We start from the raw sequence: 9,524 nt of genomic DNA, 5'->3' as shown, positions 1-9,524 counted from the left end.
TTAGTTAATTAAGAAGTAACCAGCAACAGCCTTGGCTTATCTTGATTTTGAGAACTTTGTCTGGTCAATTTCCAGTGCTTTAACACGTCAGTTTAGCATGATTTTTTTTCTTGCAAATTTTCCCACAGCGTAAAACAATGGCTAAAAATCATTTACTATTATTTCTTTCCATTCAGTCAGGCCTGAAGGTTCATACTCAACTGTGCATCTCATATGTCTTCCAACACCATGACAAAAAAAGTCTATGCTTTTCAGAAGCTCACAATACAAAAAAAGTAGCAGCAAAAATTATATTATTAATGAAACATTGACTAATAAAAAAATTTAGAGCCTGTAGAAAAGTCACAGAAATCAGAAAAAGTTTGAGGGCTTTTATTCTGATTTCTATGTAAATAGGCGTCAAATGTTAAATGGATTTTAAATCCTGTTAAGAAAGTTCATAATGTTGTATCTAAAAAACAGCAAGCATGTTTTAGGCATTAAATATAATTTGTTTGGTGAGGCTTTTTCTTCCCATATTGGGTTTATTCACACCTCTGAGTATTCACATATTGATGATCAAACAAGCCTAGTAACAAAGCTCAGCCTTATTGAGTCTTCATGGTGCTCATTCAGTGATGAAGAGACTGAACTAAACAGTCATTTTTGATCGTCACTCTTGATTGTGATGTGATGTCATTGCAGGATCAGGCCTCCAGGAAGCTCACTCCTCTCCTCCAGGTGCAGTGCAGGTGATCAGCAGGACTGGGATTTGTGCATCAGCCAGGGGTCAGGGCCAGCATCTGAAGACAAAAAACCTGTTTGTGGCAGGGACATTTGCTAGCAAACCTACAGTGAGAGACAGCAAATACCCATGGAGGATGAGGGTTGATCTATTCATCAAGTGTTTCCAAAGGGCACAGGTCAACAGGAAAATATTTGTGATTCAAAAACCAATATTTCACCGTTTTCTGACAATGCAGAAGAAAATACTCTTGGACACATCTGACTGCACATTTTTAGCAGCTTTTGCACTTGTTACTCCCACCCATATGTGAAATGAAGGGCCATTTTCTATCCCTATAAAGTATATAATAGAACATTTGTCTATTAGGTAGGTAACCCTTTTGCAGAAACTTCTTGAACAAGGGTATTATATACTTCATCAAATCCTTCATACTTTCCACAGAGTGATTTTTTTACAATACAGATTTTGTACAAGGCTCATGGAGTAAAAGCAGAGGACATGGGACACATCCAAGGCCCTCCTCTAAAACACATGGTCCATGGTATTCTGTGCTGTCCCTACAGCACCATCTTCCCCAACCCAGTTTTATCTGATGATCTTTGTAACGTAGAAAGAATCCAAAGGTTTCCGTTATATCAAACTTTTTCTTATTATTACCTCTTTATAAGAAAAAAGTACATTTGCTGACCACAGACAAAGATCTCTATGCCTCCTCCTTGACTTACTTTTGAAAAGAAGGAACAAAATCAATCAATGGATTTTCTTGCCTATTTTATGTTACTCTAATTTAGAACATTTTGTTGAAATACTGCACTGAACAGGAAGCCTCTCCCTGTCCCTTGAGGGCATTTGTGATGCATTGATATACATGCTAAAGAAAGATTTATGTTCCACATGGACCACGGCTTCAAAAATAGCAGTATCTCTGCAGTACAAAAGGTGCATTGCTCAAAGGGAATGTTCTGCAGTCAATCTGATGACTTCTGTGACCTTTTCCAACAAGATGAGGAAGATCATAAGACCTATGCATTGCCCTCTTGGTCCCCAACCTCAGAGCTGTCAATGCCTTGGTGAAAGCTGTAGCTGCACATACTTCCCTTGTAGCAGTTGCTATCTGACACAAAAGATGACTTTGAAGACAGAGCCAGGCCAGCCACAGTGCCAAATCAGCACAGGGCTAAATAAAATTTTAGACTGATAGCTGTGTTCTGACAATTACAACTATTAAAATATTTCCTGAATTTATCATTAGAAAAAGTAAGTCTAAAAGGATCTATTCTTGCATGCGGTGGCCCAGCATTTTTAAAAGGAAATATAAAAATCACAGCAATCATTGATTGCACATTGAGAGTGAAGGCTGTTGAATGTCTAGGAAGAACAGCTAAGACATCTGGGTTGTTTTCTAAGCTCTGCCACAGATTTTTTGCATCTCCTGAGGCCAGCTACTTCAATTGTGGAAAAGTGCTCAGCAGCTGCAGCCTGCAGTGTTCTTTGGAGCCCTGGACCTTCACTCACTAAGTATGGGGATCCAGCTGGGACACTCTGGATTATCGCCTTCAGGGGAAGAGGAGATTTCATTGTCCCACACAGCTTGGAGTGAAAGCAAATAAATCATCCAGAACCTGGGCAAAGTGTGCCTAAGCTTCTCCAGTACTGACCTCATCTAAGAACACAAGGATAGAGGAGAGGAAAGATGGGAAAGGCAATATGAGAAAAAAAAGATAGAAAGAAGGAAAGATGGGAAAATCTCCAGCTCCAGTGGGTCCAAAAGCACTTAAAGTCTTCACATTAAAATGACTGTAAAATTCAAAGAATTCTTGTCTCCATATACTCAAGGTGTTACTGTGTCTTTGCAGGTTATGCTAAGGGAAGAATGTGTTGGTCGAAAGACATCAGGAACCAATGCTAAAGAGCAGCTTGCCTAATTCGGAAAGCTGAAAAATATAATAAGCAATATTAAACACCCTCAGAAAATTCCCTTCCTTCACTTGCTTGCTTGAACTGTGCCCCCAAAACCTGCAGAGAGCTCTGAGTAGTGTCTTCAATTCTGACATTGCCAAACTTTTAACTGACAGAGAGCAGAAATGCCACTGGAAAAAGGGGCATCAACAAATGAGAGAGGAATACAGGCAATTAGGCCTTCACCCTGACACATTTCCCCAGGGAAGCAGGCTCAGCAAAGTCAGAAATGTTGCTTGAGCAGGGTCTAAGACCTCAGTGCAGAAAGCATTTAAACAGGTGCTTTTGATTTGAACAAGACTTGACCAGATACTTAAGCACAGTTTGATGAACTGATGCTTGATGAATGATCACAGAATCGGACCTTTACATTATACAGTTCAAAGCTGCTTTTAAAGACCCTTCACTTCAATGTTTACAATGGTCTCTTCTAGAAACATCGCTATTCAATATAAACCTTGCTTTTTTTTCTTTACAGTGGCATTAACTCCTGAAATTAAATTAATTAGTTGCTAATTTTCACTCTGTAAAAATGTGTTGACACAAGGAGTATAATAAACAGTGGTTGGGTCAGATAAATAGTGAAGCATTTACCTGACCCCAAGCCATTATTATAATTAGCTTCCTCTGACACATTACAGTGTGTCTTCAATCTACCCCTCACCAAACATCCAAAAGAACATCCACACAACAGCACCAGTTCACAGTTCCTGGTGTACTGAGGAGAAATGCTTTCTGTCCCATAAATAGCATAGCAGAATGTAGTGTTAAATCTTTCCAAGGCTTTAAGCACTGTGGACATGGCTGTTCTTTCAAGCTTTACAGTTTTTCTCTTTTTTTTTAAGCATCATTTTACAGGACAGTTGGACATTAAATTTTCTGTCAGAACAAATAAAAAACTTCTACACCTCAGGAGCAACAACAGCAACAAATATCCAACACTCATACAGAACTGCACCCACAGTGGAATCCTACAAGCCAACTGTGTATCGTGCTTATTGCCCTTTGTCATGAATTTCCTCTTATTTGAATATCTGGCAGTATTATGGATGAAAAAAAGATTCAATTTAAAGAAGATTATCAGCTGTTCTGAGTTTTTGAGTCAAATGCCAGATCTTTCCAATTTTCACTATAAAATACAAACAGGTTATTTTTATAATCTGAAGGATTCTGGATTGTTTTTTTCTCTTTTTTTAAACAAAGGAATAAGTGATGTCATGGACAAACAAATATTGTGTTCGTTTGTTTCTAATAACGGACACATTTTTTAAAGTAAGGATAACAGGAAAAAACAAGATAAAAGGAAAAAAAGATTAAGTTAGTGTTGAATGAATTAATAGCAGGCAGGTGGCTGGGTGGGTGTCATGGCAGATAAACACTGAGATGAAGCCAAGGTAATTATAATTATAATCTGGCTAGTAATGCTGTCAGCTGAGGGTGTATAAAAACCTCGGTAAGTTAATACAGAGATGATCAGATCAACCTCCTTCCTGCCTGATCCCACAAAACACAATCTCATACATTCAAACTGACATTTTATGCATTTTTATTTTCTGAGTATTTAATGTATATTTTAAGAGAGTACATTTTAAGAGCGCTATTCTGTTGTAACCAGAGTTTAAACAACTTTCCACTCTCCTCATGAAATTCTGGAAAACACGAGTATGTAATCAGCTGTCTCTCCTGACCTCCATGTTTTGCTGGACAGAATTCACCACTTTCTATCATTCTCCTTCACAGGCTTTCTCTCCCCACTGTGCTATTCACGGGGGTATAAAATGCTCAGGCAAACAGAAGTCAATGGCAGATGTGTCGGCAGCACTTCTTTCTGCAATTTTACTAAATGGATGTAGTCCATAAAAGCAGCCTTAATTAATGGAAACATTTTAAAGGCACTTATAATAAGCCAGGAAAACAACAGTTGCCAGTAGCAAACTTTATTAAAGAATATTTTAAAATTATTTTCCTGAAGGTGATAAAAGATTTGTGGTGGGTTGACCTTGGCTGGGCACCAGGTGCCCATCAAAGCTGCTTTATCATTGCTCTCCTCAGCTGGGCAAAGGAGAGAAAGTATAATGAAAGGCTCATGGGTCAAGATAAGTGCGGGGAGAGATCACTCACCAGTGACCATCATTGGCAAAACAGACTGCACTTGGGGAAATTGGTTTAATTTATTACAAATCAAACCATGGAGAAATAAACCCATATCTTATAACACCTTTCCCCCAACCCTCCCTTTTTCCAAGGATCAGCTTCTCTCCTGATTTCTCTGCCTCCATCCCAACAGCAGTAGGGGGAGGGGGAATGGGGCTGTGGTCTGTTCATCCCATGGTGTCCTTTCTGCCCCTTCCTCCTCAGCAGGCAGACTCCTCATGCTCTTCCACTGCTCCAGCATGAGGTCCAGTCCACAGGAGAGAGTCCCCACAAACTTCTCCCACATGAGTCTTACCCATGGACTACAGTTCTTGATGAACTGCTCCAGCCAGCATGGGTCCCTTTCACGGGATGCACTCCTGCAGGAACAGGCTGCTCCAGACTGTACCTCACAGGGTCCCAAGTCCTTCCAGCAAACCTGCTCCAACATGGACTCCTCTCTTCACAGGGACACAGATCCTGGCAGGAGTCTGCTCCAGTGTACGTTTCCCATGGGGTCACACTCTCCTTCAGGCATCCCCTTCCTCTCCATGAGCTGCAGGTGGATCTGTGCTCCATCCTGAACCTCCATAGGCTGCAGGGGCACAGCCTGCCTCACTCAGCTCTGGCACCTAGAGCAGCCCATCCCCATCCTGCACTGACCCTGGGGTATGTTCAGTTGTTCTTCTCACATATTCTCACTCCAGTAGCTGTTGCACCCCAGTTTGGTGGGGTTTTCTCCCGCTCCTTGACAATGTCATCCTTGAGACTCCACTACCATCACTGATGGCTCAACCTTGGCCAGCAGTGGGTCTGTGTTGGAGACAGCCGTCATTGGCTCTGCCAGACATGGGGAAGTTTCTGGCAGCTTCTCACAGAAGCCACCTCTGTAGCCTCCCTCTCTACCAAAACCTTGGCATGCAAACCCAATACAATATTTTATGTGAGCAGTATTTTAAAAAGGTATTTCTTTATTCAAATACTTTAAAAATCTTATGGGACTCACGTTTGAGACATGGCATGTTTTCTGGAGGATGAAAGTGAGACAAGACAGCTTTCCTGCTCCTGTGTAACAGGCAGGAAATGCTTTTACTGTGTCTCAAGAGTCTTTTATTATTTAGAGACCTGAACCTGAAAGGTGCTGAGTGCTCTCAGCTCTCATTGACTTCAGTGTCGCCCAGTCCTCAATCAGCTTCAGTGGGATCTGAGGGAACATCACATCCCATAGCAGATGTTCACCCCACAGAGCATCTCCTTTAGCACACCCCAAATACAGAAAAACCAAAGCCAATTTGGATCCAGCAGAGCTTTTAGATATATACTTAAGTCTCTCCTTAGCCTAACACTCTTCAGCAGGATTTAGTTACATGTCTAAAAATTAGTATGTATTTAAATATCTTACCTTCTTGAAAGAAGATGGCAGATTTTTTTTTTCCATGAAAGATGTGACAATATATCTTTTTAAATAATAAGTAATATTTTTAAAAAAATAAAAAAAAATATTCTCAGCAGGTAAATAACCTAGACAAACCTCGTCATTTTCTAAAGCCAATTTTTGCCAATGTACACTTTGCCTTGTTTTATTGTGGCAGGGATTCTCATGGAGAAATTGAATAAGCCCCACATTCTTGTTGCACCAAAGGAAATGTCTTTCCTTAGGAAAATGCCCCCTCACACACCATCTGACACTGGCTTTCCAATCAAATATAAAAAGCAGAAGCAAACTGTCCCCACCATCTGTGACAAAGTCCCTTTAATTCTTCAAATACTTCTCTGTAAAATGTGGCTATTAGTAATAGCCACACATTTTGCTGCATTTGTATATTAGAGCTGTTTTCTTTCATTTCTGATTGAGACAGAATCATTGTATTATTAACCCAGAGAAGTTCTCTGTGCTTTTTAATTCCAGAATAATGAAACTCATTGGAACTTGGCGGCATTGAGTCTTGCTGACTAATCATTGGCATTGGCTAATGGCAATTTTTAATCAAATCTTATTATTAAATCAGAATATAAAAGATTTAGAAAATGCAAGGTTGCAGCTAGAGGTCATTAGTCATGAGCACAAGAAGTAATCAATACAATTATGGTTGCTCAAATTGTGTTGGATGGGCCAGGTGGCGCAGTGTGATAATGCGTTACCCTTTCACCCCGGCTGTCCTGCCTGCATCGCAGATAGCGGCGCGTCTGCTGCCTCCATCTAATCTCTGGTGGATGCCTGAACGTGCAGAAACCATTAAAAGGAATTCAGCAAAGTGGGCTAAATTCAATTCCTGGTCACACGGGTGTAAATTTTCAGTGGAGTTATTCCAGATTTATTCTTGTCCCGCTGCAAATTTTTTAGCTCTCTCTTTTAAACCTAAGATATTGTTTTGGACAATAGGCATGAGATGGAAATGCTCATTTTACAATGCCATCAACAGTCTAACCTACTGTTATTCACTCTAGCGCCAGTATGAAGTAATAAAAATAAAGTCATTGCAGATTTATACTAAAGCTAACGAGTGCAGAGCTGGTTGTTAGGCAGTTTCTTGCAGTTCTTTTCTGTTACGAGAATGTGATACTGAGGTTGCCTTATTTTCTTTGTCTTGGGAATATATTTAATAAAGGATCCTCAGGAAGAAAAAAAGGGGCTAGGAAAGGCTAAAAATTTTGGAATTCTAGGTACCAGGTGGAGCTAGAAACAATATGTGAAAAAGCTACACTTCATCCTAATAAATAATTTAATCTCAAAAGGGTGAGATGGCACTAGAAAAATTACACTACCTGTAAATCTGGCCCTACTGGCAAGCGTTCAAACAAAAATATTACCATCCATAAGCATTTACTTTCCAGAAGACATGCTTTTCTTTATCTCCTTTCAACAATATGATTGGCTCAACTCCTATCTTAGGCAATTTTTTTAAGGATTTCACAGATGCATCTGCCTGGACAAGAAGTGCTGGTCTCCCTCCCCTCTCATCAGAGAACATTGAAAAATGTTTGGTTACCAACAGAGATTATGTCTGAGGCACTCACACATCAAGAATATTACATTCTCTGAGAATCGCAAAATTTCCCTAAATACTTATTTTGGAGTCCATTTTGTCAAACAAAAATATCATCAGTTTCAATTTGTGTCATTGTATTCCTTGCATTTTTCTATATATCTACCCTCTAATGCAAACAAAAGGAAATTCCAATATTGTAAAAATCCTCTGTACTCATGCAGGTGACATTTCCTTACAAAAGCCCAACAGGCCAAAATAAGTAGACTACTGATTTTTTTCCCACTTTTTTGAAAACAGTGAAAATATCTCCTTTTTTATACATGCTTCATCCTGTGAACCTTCATATATGTATAAATAAGAAATAAAACTTTGCACAAGCTAACTAACTACCAACCATATAGACATAATTGCTTTTGGAAATATTGTACTTGAAGACATTTTCATGTCAGCTGTATGTGTTTGAGTATCATCATAACATGGTGTTTACACCAGATTAATACCATATGCTGTGTGGGAATTATGTCAGGTTATAAATGGAAATACAGTATAATATCTGAAATTCAGGAGTGCTTTAGAATCTGATTTCTGTTGAAGTGCTGCTATTCTAGAAGAACATAAGTTTGAATAACATTACTTTTGATTTACACCAGTATAGCGCAGATAGAACCCCATTCCAGCTGCCTTAAATTTCGTTAAACAAGTGTTAAAATTATCACCAATTAAAACTGTTTCCACACACTGCTAGTGGATTCATGACCTCATTAAGGCAGCCAGGAGTGCTGCCACAGAATCATGGTGAGGCCTCAGATCTGATGAGAGTCATTTTTCTAGCTTTTCTTCTCCCAAAATGATGCCACTCTCCCATGTCTCCTCTAGGCCTCTTGTGAGACCTGTCAACACATTTTAGCTCAAAGCTGAAAGCACTTTTTTAATCCGCATTTTACTCACTGCCTAAGTAATTTAACAGTTGTCGAGCAGGTCAGGAATAGGAATAAAAGTACAAAAACACAAACGTGGGGAAAGATGAGGGGTGTTTAGAACACAGCAGAAGTGAGCCTAAACAGAAAGCAGTCAAAAACAGAAAAAAAAAAGGGAAATTAAGGAGCAGAGCAAGAGTATGAAAGCCAGTAAAATCCAAGAGAGCTTTCCACTGATTTTAATCAGACCCCCTGGGAATGACAGAGAGGAGAATAATAAAGGACATTGAGAGAGATGGCATCATTACAGTAAAAGGGCTTAGCAAAAGGAGAGCGGATGCTGACAGCAAGTGAAGTTTACCAAGGGAGCATCTTCCCACACCGCCGAGGAGGAGGCAGCAGGCTCCATCCTGGGCTAAGCTGACCAGCTTCAGGAGCCAGACTGCCACATTAAGTCAGCCACGTGCTCCAGTCTCCATTCTGCTCTCCATGGGGCTCATTATCCACAACTCCAGCTCAGTGCTCGGGCTCCCACACAGAGAGGCTTCCCAGCGAGCCAGGGCAGCACAGGGGCAGAGCAGGAGTCACCCCCAAGTCCCTGCAGACCTGACCCACCTTTGTTTCACATTCAGGCTGCTCAAAATTAGGGAAACACCTGACCCCTTGGACAGCTTCTTAAATTCACACTTAACTTCTTCTGAGCAGACCACATTACTCAGGTCAGCAGATTGGAAAAAAGGAAAAATATCAGAAAATGCCCTGAGTTTAGGTAACATTACATTATTAAATGTACAACAT

The 9,524-nt window shown here is 40.1% G+C and overlaps 1 long non-coding RNA gene across 1 annotated transcript in view; it reads right to left on the bottom strand.

Moving 5' to 3' along the window:
• Window positions 1–616: 616 nt before the first annotated feature.
• The window catches only part of LOC139592059 (uncharacterized), an 81,463-nt gene continuing 72,555 nt past the window's right edge, over window positions 617–9,524 (bottom strand). Inside the window, exon 4 of the long non-coding RNA XR_011679889.1 lies at window positions 617–782. This is a non-coding gene — a long non-coding RNA (uncharacterized lncRNA). The remainder of the gene's footprint in view (window positions 783–9,524) is intronic.

The sequence above is a fragment of the Agelaius tricolor genome, unplaced genomic scaffold, assembly GCF_023055355.1.
Source record: "Agelaius tricolor isolate 1412-34295 unplaced genomic scaffold, bAgeTri1.0.p SCAF_1, whole genome shotgun sequence".
NCBI lineage: Eukaryota > Metazoa > Chordata > Aves > Passeriformes > Icteridae > Agelaius > Agelaius tricolor.
This window is presented reverse-complemented; position numbering and strand designations above follow the sequence as displayed.